This window comes from Cupressus sempervirens, chromosome 10, assembly GCF_028749045.1.
Source record: "Cupressus sempervirens isolate cs-2001-9-10 chromosome 10, ASM2874904v1, whole genome shotgun sequence".
NCBI classification, from domain to species: Eukaryota; Viridiplantae; Streptophyta; class Pinopsida; order Cupressales; family Cupressaceae; genus Cupressus; species Cupressus sempervirens.
In genome coordinates, this window is record NC_143127.1 from 737235202 (window position 1) to 737245594 (window position 10393).

Below are 10393 nucleotides of genomic sequence, written 5' to 3' on the forward strand. Positions count from 1 at the left end.
GGAGATTCAAACATGTGACCAAGCTTTGGTGCCAGTTACAAGCTAGGGTTGTCATTGCACCAAAATATTGACAGATTAATGCCCGATACAACCACTAGACTTATAGAATCCAAAAGGTGATTAAGCCATGTCATGATCCTAAAAGGGAATGTTGATGGTTAGTCAAATATTAATATCTATTAATAAACAAGACAATAAGCTTTCATATCTTTTTCCAGTGCTCCTTCACTAGACATATTTGGCACTCTTGATGGGATGTGTGGAATCAAGTGTGTTGGCATGTCTCTTCTTTAGTTGATTTCTTCGTTCCATGCATGGGACAAGGATCTTATTAAGACTTCTTTTCTTCAGGTTATTTGACTCTTTTTCCTTCCTTTATTATTTGGCATAAATGGTTAGAGATTAATCATTGGATCTTTTAAGATGTTTGGATAAGACTCACCAATCCCAGTAGAAAGTTCTTCATTGTTTGAGAGAATTTATTTTAGATAAATGTGACTTATCAGAGATAATGGATCTTGGTGATGTTCTTTCTATAATCAACTCCATATTCATTCTCCATAAGTCCAACTCATGAGAAAAATATGCAACATCCTCTTTTAAAGATAAATAAGGTAGGGAGGTGGAGTCCTCCTTCGTAGGGCATTCTAAAAATTAACACTGATGGATCTTCTCAGGGAAACCCAAGTATTTTTGGAGTTGTTAGAGATAGCATAAGTTTTATATTTATAAAGGTCATTATAATAATAATTTGATGCTACTACTATTTTGTATGCTATGGAGCGTAATTGTTCTATCGGATGGAGCGGGCTCATTTGTGAATATGACTCATAGGTGGTGGTGCATTTGTTGACTTGACAACATTTGAGGATGTTAGTTGGAAACTAGCTTTGACCGTTAACTCAGACTCTGTTAATTTCACTTATATCCCCAAGGAGTAGAATGAAGTAGCATATTCTCTATCCAAATGGACTTCTGATCAAATGCAAAATTAGAATGTGTTGATAAGAGTTAATTACCTTTGGTTTGTACTCAATAGTTAGACAACTTAGTTGATCTTGATAGGGTAGTTATTTTTAGAGTAATCAGATATTTCCTAATTAACTCTAGATTTCTTAAGCTAAACTTTAGGCATCTAATAATTAATTCTTTTATTAATTATTATGATGCAACCTAGGTTAGACCTTTTTAGGGTTTCAATCTCCTTTACAAGGACGATCTCTCATTGTAAACTTTCATATACTTTTGATTATAACAATCTCTTTTTATTGCTCATCAAGAATGTCTCATCTATGGATCTGGAAATTCCAAGCTCCATAGTGTTTGCTTCTTTCTTTCTATGACAAGTGTTTGCATGTAGATGATTCTTTGGAGCCATGGGGCCAATCTTTCATCAACTTCAACATGGTACCAGAGCTCCAGATCTTCATGCCCTGTTCTATTTTTGAGAGATTTGGCACCAATTTTTGGATTTGTGGCTTTTAGAGGATTTTATATTAGATCTAGGTAGTGTAGACACCTAAATATGATTATATCACTAGGTAATCATATTCAGTTACCTCCTAGAACATTACTGATTAAATATTTATTATTTAATTAATTAATCATTATCCCCTAGTTAATTAATCAATTTAACTAACTATAGTCCAATTTATAAAATCAAATGATAACCCAAAATCAATTTATCAATTAAAACCCAATTCCTCTATTAAATTAAATAAAACCTCAAATCTATTTAATTTAATCCCACATCTCCCATTTATTAAATAAATAATTTAATAAATCATCCTAACCCCTAGAACCATCTCTAAACCGTATCTTTACCCCTAATCTAACCCATTCACCCATACTAACCTCACTTAGCCTCCTAACTAACCCATCCCATGAAAGCTAAGCCACTTGCCCCTCAACCCCCTTTCTAAACTAAGTTTTATCCCCCTCCTAAGCATGTGCACAACTTTAAGCAAGGGTTAAGACTTGCTAACCCAAGCCAAAATCAACAAGTCTCCCTTGTTCTCTCCCATCCCTATCCAAGAGCATTAATGGCTCTTAAATGCCATTAATGCCTCTTACATAGTCATCCTCCCTCATTACTCCTCTTGACCCTCCCTTTTGACCACCTAATCCCCTTGTGACACTTGTCACAAGGCTAGAGCCCTGAACAAGCACAATCTATGTGCTCCCCTTTCAAAGCATCTTAGCCCTCCCTCACCATTCTTCCATCCTTGCATCTTGACCATCCATTCCACCACCCCTTAGCCTATAAATAAAGCCCTTCCCTCTCACAATCCATCATCAACTTTCATGCAAACTTGTAATGCCCTACTAACCACTACATCACAACTATTTTACACCATCATAATGTTAAGATCCATCCAAAAATCCATTATTAAAACTCTCACCCATCTACATGCTTGGTAAAAACACCTGCCCATTGGAAACTTGATCACAACGTGAGCATACATCTCCTATCCATCAGGGACATATCTATGTCATCATAAGTTGCACCCAAGGAGCTTACCATTCTTGGTTTGCCTTCCTTTTGGTGATAACCTCATCCTATCATAAGTGTTAACTGTTTTAGTTTTGTATATGCTTTTATTAGTATTAGTATTCAATATTACACTACTAAATTAGGTGATACATTTTGGCATGCCTAGTGGGACCCGCATTCAGGTCACTATAATCATGTTTTTTGCTTGTTTATGTTAGGCTAACCACACTAATATTTTGTGCTCGTTTGTGTACATAGGTGGTTTTCTAACATTTTTGCAGTCACCAAGGTCTCTTATTAGGAAGCACACTCCCGACCATACAAACAATTTCCAACTTAAATCATATTGTAGTAACCTTTGTTCGGGATCCTGCATCATGAAAACATGAGTTTGCTATTGCGAAATTGCGAGCCTTAGCCGACGAGAATGTGAATCCGTGAAGGTGGGATTGTTGTTTGTTATAAACCTTGCCAACACGTGCCGTTAAAAATATCCCTTCATTCTAGTTGACCTTATTCCTGCAAGAATACTAGATTTTACAAGCAGGATTGCTATAAAAACCTGTGGGAACGCCTAACCAATTTAAGCAACTTTAAATCCCACTTTTTTCCCTCCTCCATTGAACTCGCAAACACATTTGTCGGTGGGAACGCTAACCCCTAAACCCACGAGATCACTCTGTTACCTTTTTCCCGCGGCCCACTTTTTTGTGTTTCACCAGTCTCTTGCATTTTTTAATTGCATTCCCACATTGTGTAATCACGAGTTAAGACTCGTGGGTTTGTTGGTTTGACCAACCAGTGACAAGCTTTTGATTTTTTCTGTTGCAAGTATATGTTGAAGCAAGATTCTAACATGTTTTTGTAGGTTTTCTTACCATGTTTGCCATGAAATTCATCTTTTAGTGCATGAACAATTTTTCACTTCTTCATGAAATGCATCTTTAAATATTACATCATTTTTCATTGGAATGTTTGAATACTTTAAATTACAAAATCTACTCTTGAATGTTAAGTTTGAACACTTCATTTGATGACGCAAATGAACATTATGTGAAAACACCTCAATTTTAGGGCTTAAAATGAATTTATAAAATCTTGAATGATCTAAGGATAAACTCACTCTTATTCCTTCCTTTTGAAAGCTTTGATGATCGATTTTCTTTTTTTGACTCGATTTACTTTGTTGGCCATCACTATGACGTTGAAAATGAACAAATTGAATGCTAGGATCATGTGTGTCTTCAAAAACTAGATTGTTAAGATACACTAAAGTGTCCAAAATAGAAATGAACCAAGTGCCTTGCGTGTTTTGAGATTGTGCCCTCTAGCACATCTTTGTCTTCCATTTTTTTGCAACTTAAAACCTTAAAGTACACGACACATGTACTGAAAGTTGTTTGCAAGATCATCTGCAACAACCTAGGAGTGCTTCTAGCGAGTTCATCCACCTCTGTGAAGCATGTCCCCTTTGGTGAGAAGCTCAAACCGGTATATAATTGGTGGCAAAGGTCTCACTCTATTAGGCAAGTTCAGACGATGTGTTTCTAGGGTTAGCCTAAGGTGGGAAAACTTTCCCATGATTTCAGCATGTCTAGATTAGATCCTTAAGTGGATCACATATGTAACAACCGTTTGACTATCTCCACAGACCTATTCATAACCCCATTTTAGTCATCATGATTTTATCCATGGTATGTTAATCCATAGTGTAAGGGAAACAACATCCCCCAAGATTACTCACCATTGTGCTCCCTTGGTAGAGGCATAAGGCTACTTGGGTTTCATCTCCAAAGGGCATTGTCCCTGCAGAAGGGGGAATTCTATTTGCCATGCCTTGAAGATTCTTTGATGTGTATCATTTGTCGATCGACTCTTGTATTGACTCGCCTCTTTGATTAGAGGGACATATTGCATTAGAATCAAGAGGCATCAAGTTGTGGGCCATTGAATAGCATATTGCAACCAAAATTTGACCTTAGGGATAAAGAGTGTGTTTCAATTGTCTTATTTGTGCAAAAGACCCATGAAAAACATTTGTAAAAACATACACATATTCTATGGTTACTATGAAATCCTTTTGCTAAAAGAGATCACTTGTTTGTCTTTCTCAAAGTTGCTTTGTCCTTTGAGAAACTGCTTGCTCATAATCTATCGCACCATAAGAGGTCATATCCTTGTTATGTCAAAAAAAATTGTTAGTAAGTCCATTCGCAACAAATATAGTCTCGTTGGTTCAACTCTACCTCTTTCAAAACTATCCTTGTTATCTCAAAAACAATCATTAACAAAGTCCAATTGTAGACACCCTTTTTTTTCTCTCCTTCGTTCGAAGTTATCTTTTCCAAAATATCCTGTTACCTATCTTATTTGACTAAAAACTTTCTTTGTAAACCTTCACACAAAACATTCATCTTCAAAATAGGTCATCCTTACCTTTGTTCAAAAGGATTGTAAGCAAGTTTATTTGCAACAATCCTAAGCTTAGTTTGCCCCCCTTTTTACATGAACACATCATTTCTTGAAACTTAGCTGCTCTTCAACTAATTTATGTTTCCAACCTAAGGTTAAAAGGTATACTTAGCCTAGTCACTACCTCTGAAAAATCATAGTTGTGATCAAATCTCATAGAGTCATCTCATGCTAGGCCAAACCAAGACCAAGTTCAAAAAGGCTAAACTTCCACAAATACCAGTTTATAAGGAAATAGAAGCCGAACACAAGAAGTATATCCCCAACCCAAGGATTGCCAAACTAGACCAAGTTGAGAATGACAGTGCAAAACATTGCACTACAAATTGAGTAGGATTACAAAATTTAGAACCTAACTCTTCGATGAGGTGTTAACCACAACCTTATTAATAACTCTAGCATTATTCACTCTGATTAGGTCTTTCTTTTTCCACACACACTTATGCACTTATCTCCCATATAAGCCTAGTCTTTCGCATAGCTCCTCATCCCATTTAGACATTTAGTAGACTCATCCCTTCCCTTTTTGTCATCAACCTTAGGTTTTTAGAAATCCTCCAAAATAAGAATTATTAAGCCCTAGTGTTCTCCATTATTTACTCATCACTTAGAAACACTTAGCATCATCTCATTAAGCTTTGTTTCCCAAAAATAAATCTCCATCCATTTCACTATCATAGTTATCCTTGAACTAAGCATTTGTTAAGGATAAATTGTCACTTGTGTCCCACATCACCTTGAGAAAAAGGTTGGGTGACACACTTGATCCCCATTTGTCTTCCAAAAGGTCACAAGGATACCTTAGGGTCTGATATCACCATCATATTTTTAGGTTCCAACTTAAGGGAAACACAATCTCCTTCACTTGTACCACATCATTCAGGCTTCCTAGGTGTCATTAAGAACACTTTCACACATCCTCCTTTGCATCTTAGGAAATTCATCCACCCTAATCACACCTAGACAAATCATCTTTTCACATACACTTATCATCATCCTTTTGCATTTCATCCTTAGGAAAATCATCCTTTCATGCCACCCAACACACGTTTCGCTAAGAATGAACAAAAAGAGAAGGACATGGATCCTAGTCTTAGTAGTAGCATGGCTCGAGCTCAGCCATACCCCATAGTACCTTGCCAATAGGGTCAAGGTCGACATCCCTTCTAACAGACAAAATATTTTGGCGGTTTGCTCTATTTCAACATTTCCAGTCCAACATGGGTTGCATATTTTCCAAAAATTGTGCATGAGCATCAAAAAATAGGTATTTTCATATTGATTCCATTTTAAGGTATGTATCTTATCTTGTCAAATTTCAAGCATTTCTATTACTTGTTTCATATCAAAACATTACAAAACAAATAAATGATTAGTGGTGAATATCCTATGCATTGTTATAGATCCATTTTTACCCTATTCAGATGGAAGAAATAACACTAACAATGTCTATTTTGTTGATGGTCTGAAACATAATTTGTTAAGTGTTGGGCAGGGTAAACTTTAAGAAAGTCACCTCCAAAAAAGGATATAAAATATTGGCAAATCTTTCATTATTTTGATTTTTTAAAAAAAATTCTATTAGCAAATTTCTCAAATTTTTATTCTAAATATGATTAATATTAGTGATTATTTTTGAATCATATATTATTTTTGTTTAAAATATTGATGAATCTCAATAATAATAGGAAGTTCATTAATCACTGTGAAATATTACAAATCAAAATTGAACATTTTTTTACCTCATGGAATATTATGAGGATCGTGACATATATTTTAAATCAATAAGGAAAACTAAACATTAGTGATATATCCCTATAGCAACTAATAATTATGATAATTATTGGTCAGTTCAATTTAATTTCTCCAATAATATATTATATTTAGGTGACTCAAATCTAATCATGTAACGAATATTGTGGTGAATATTTGAATTTAAATTTTTCAATAAAATAAATTATTGAGCGATTTTAAATATTCTAGAACTAAAATTTATAAAACAATGGCGATTTAGGTGGTATCAAATCTTAAGTTATTAGCCAAATTACTAGCCAAAAAATTCTAAAATTAGCCAATTTGCCAATATTAGCCACTAAAATATACCTTGGAGTTGGGTAGTTGGTAGATAAGGGATATCAATTGTAGTTCACAGAGAAGACATGCACTATCAAGGATAAAAATGACAAAATGATTAAAACTAGAACTAGATCTAGAGGTATTGTATTTCAGCTAAATCCTATTGAGATAGCATGTTTTGTAGCTAAAGTGGATAATAGTTGGCTATGGCATAGGAGATTATGTCATATAAAATTTGATAACATTGTAAAGGTTAGTAACACATTTGATGTTAAAGATTTGCCTAAGATAACAAGGCCTGCTAATGTTGTGTGCAAAGAATGTATTTTGGCTAAGCAAAAGAAAGTGTCCTTTCCTAGCAAGAAGTTCACTACCCCATACAAGCTGGAGATTGTTCATACAGATCTCATTGTTCCTACAAGAACAAAAGGATTCTATGGTGAAAGGTACTTTATAATCTTTGTTGTTGATTTCACTAGAATGATGTGGGTAACATTTCTTAAAGAGAAATCTGAAGCCTTTGAGAAGTTTAACATATTTTAGAATAGAGTGGAGAATGAATCTAGGGTTAAGATAAAATGTTTGAGATCAAACAGAGGAGGAGAATTTACCTCTAGAGAATTTAACATGTTCCATGAAGAAAAATGGAATCAAAAGAAAGCTATATGCACCTAGAACACATGAACAAAATGAGATTGTTGAGAGGAGAAATAAATCAATAGCAGAAGCAACTAAAAAAATGTTATTTGAGAATGATGTCTTAAAAATATTCTGGAGAGAAGTAGTTAACACAACAATATACACTTTGAACAAATTGCAAATTAGACAAGGTATGGATCAGACACCTTATGAACTATGGTTTGGACATTCACCATCAGTCAAATATTTCAGGATATTTGGGAGAAAATATTATATTAAGAGAGACGATGACATTGATAAGTTTGATCCAAGAAGCAATGAAGGTATTTTTCTTGGCTATTCATTGAAAAGTAAGGCTTACATATGCTTCAACTATAGAACTAAGACAATAGTTGAGTGCACAAATGTAAGAATTGATGAAAAGTTTGGTACTAAGGAAAAAATGATAGATTATAATTTAGAAGAAGAAGAGGATAACTCTAAAATTGTTAGATAGAATGCTGAAGTTTTCTTTAAGACTAGCAATGACTTGTAGAATGATGAACAAAGAGAAGAGTAGAGATCTAAACCTAGAGAAGAAATAAGAATTGAGATGTCAACTCTTACCCTAAATAGAAATATGTCAAGGAATCACACTCCTAAGAAGATAATTGGAAGTAAAGAGAAAGGAGTAATGACAAGGAATAGAGTAAATGAGGAGATATGTCTAATATCTTAGGTTGAACCAAAGTGCACAGATGGGTAAAAGCACAAGCCTGTGTCACCTTTTATAAAGGAGAAGTGATATCAGAATTTAAAGTCTTCAACTTTAATGACATAAAAGTGGCATTTGTGCTTAGAATTTGAAGATGATGTAAACTAATGAAATGTGTAAAATTAGATGAAGTTTATGTCTGCAATTTTTTTGAAAAAAATTGAGTGAAAATTTTATCTATTTTTTAATTTTTTTAAAATGTTGAAAATATAGAGTTTTTTTCCCGTCAAACAAATATATGAAAATATTCATATTTTGGTCTGATTTTGGAATATGTTAGAGTCAACATGTATATCTAGTGCACCAAAAAAGAAAAATTGAAATTCAGCTAATATTTTTTAAGTTATAACTGGTCAAAGTCAAAGTTATCAGAAATTGATAGTTTTTTTCTCCCGTCAAACATTTTCCATCAAATCTACATATTTTTTAAAACAAATTACATATTCTTGAAGAAGACTCTCTCCTCTAGTGCAGCATTAAAAAATAATAATTTTTGAACATGATTTACTATTTTTTTCTTATTTTTGAATAGACATCTTCCTAAATCTTAAAACACCTACTTGTACTATTTTCAAATTATAACATGTTATCCATAATCAATTTTTTTTTTTTTTAAAATATGATCATAATCTTGACTCCGAGACCTACAAAACTATATTTTTAGTTTTAAAAAAACTTCAATTTAGTAAGTCAAATTGGCCTTCAAAGTGAAAAGTTTGCAAAAGTTCTTATTTTTGCTTGTGTGGCTGTTACCTAGGATGCCACATAGGCAGTTCCGGCCGAAACAGTTTTGGCTGTAACAGTTTCAACCGAAAGAGTTTCGGCCGTAACCCCCTAGTGTACAAAATTATCGTCAATCACTTTTGGCTATTTTTATGATATTTTGAGTCATTTGAAACATGGGGGTTACGGCCGGAATTGTTTCGGCCGTAACTTTGCATGCCACATCGACGAGGAAAATTGCCACATATGTACGGCCAAAACTTGTTCGGCCATAACCGTTACGGCCGAAACTATTTCGGCCGTAACCCCTCCAAATATCACAAATGGTGACACAGGTTTGTGCTTTCACCCAGATGAAGCAGTCAAGGAAAATCTTTGGATCCAAGCAATGAAGGAAAAATTGGATTAGATTGAGAAGAATGAGACATGCAAATTAGTTCCTAGACCTAAAGAAAAGAGTGTAATAGGAACCAAGTGGGTATTCATGAATAAGATAAATGAACAAGGTGAAGTTTTGAGAAACAAGGCCAAACTTGTTTGCAAAAGAAAGAATGCATAGACTATGAGGAAACATATACACTTGTAGCAAGAATGGAAGTAGTATGAATGTTCTTGGCATATGTAGAAATTAATAATTTCAAGGTATATCAAATGGATGTCAAGTCAACTTTTCCAAATGGAGAACTTGCAAAAGAAGTATACATTGAACAACCTGATAGATTTCCTTTGCTAGAAGAAAAAGACATGGTATACAGACTAAAGAAAGCATTGTATGGTCAGAAGCAAGCACCTAGAACTTGGTACGCAAGGTTGGATAAGTATTTGACACAACTTTGATTTACCAAAGGTACAACAGATGGTAATTTATATCTAAGAGAAGTTGATGATGGTTTATTTATCATTGTGATATTTGTTGATGGCATAATATTTGGAGGCAACGATGAAGAAAGTGGTAAGTTTGCTAAAGAAATGAATAATGAATTTGAAATAAGCATGATAGGAGATGGGATTTTTTTTCACAAACCAAGTATTCGAAAGACTTGTTGAAAAGATTTGGATTAGAGAATTGCAAACCTATTGGTACACCTATGATAACTGGTTATAATTTATCTAGCAAAGATGAGACACCTACAATTGAATAGAAGAAGTATAGATCTATGATTGGAGGATTGCAATATCTAATTCACACCAGACTAGACATACCAAATGTAGTTGGGATTGTAGCTAGATTTCAA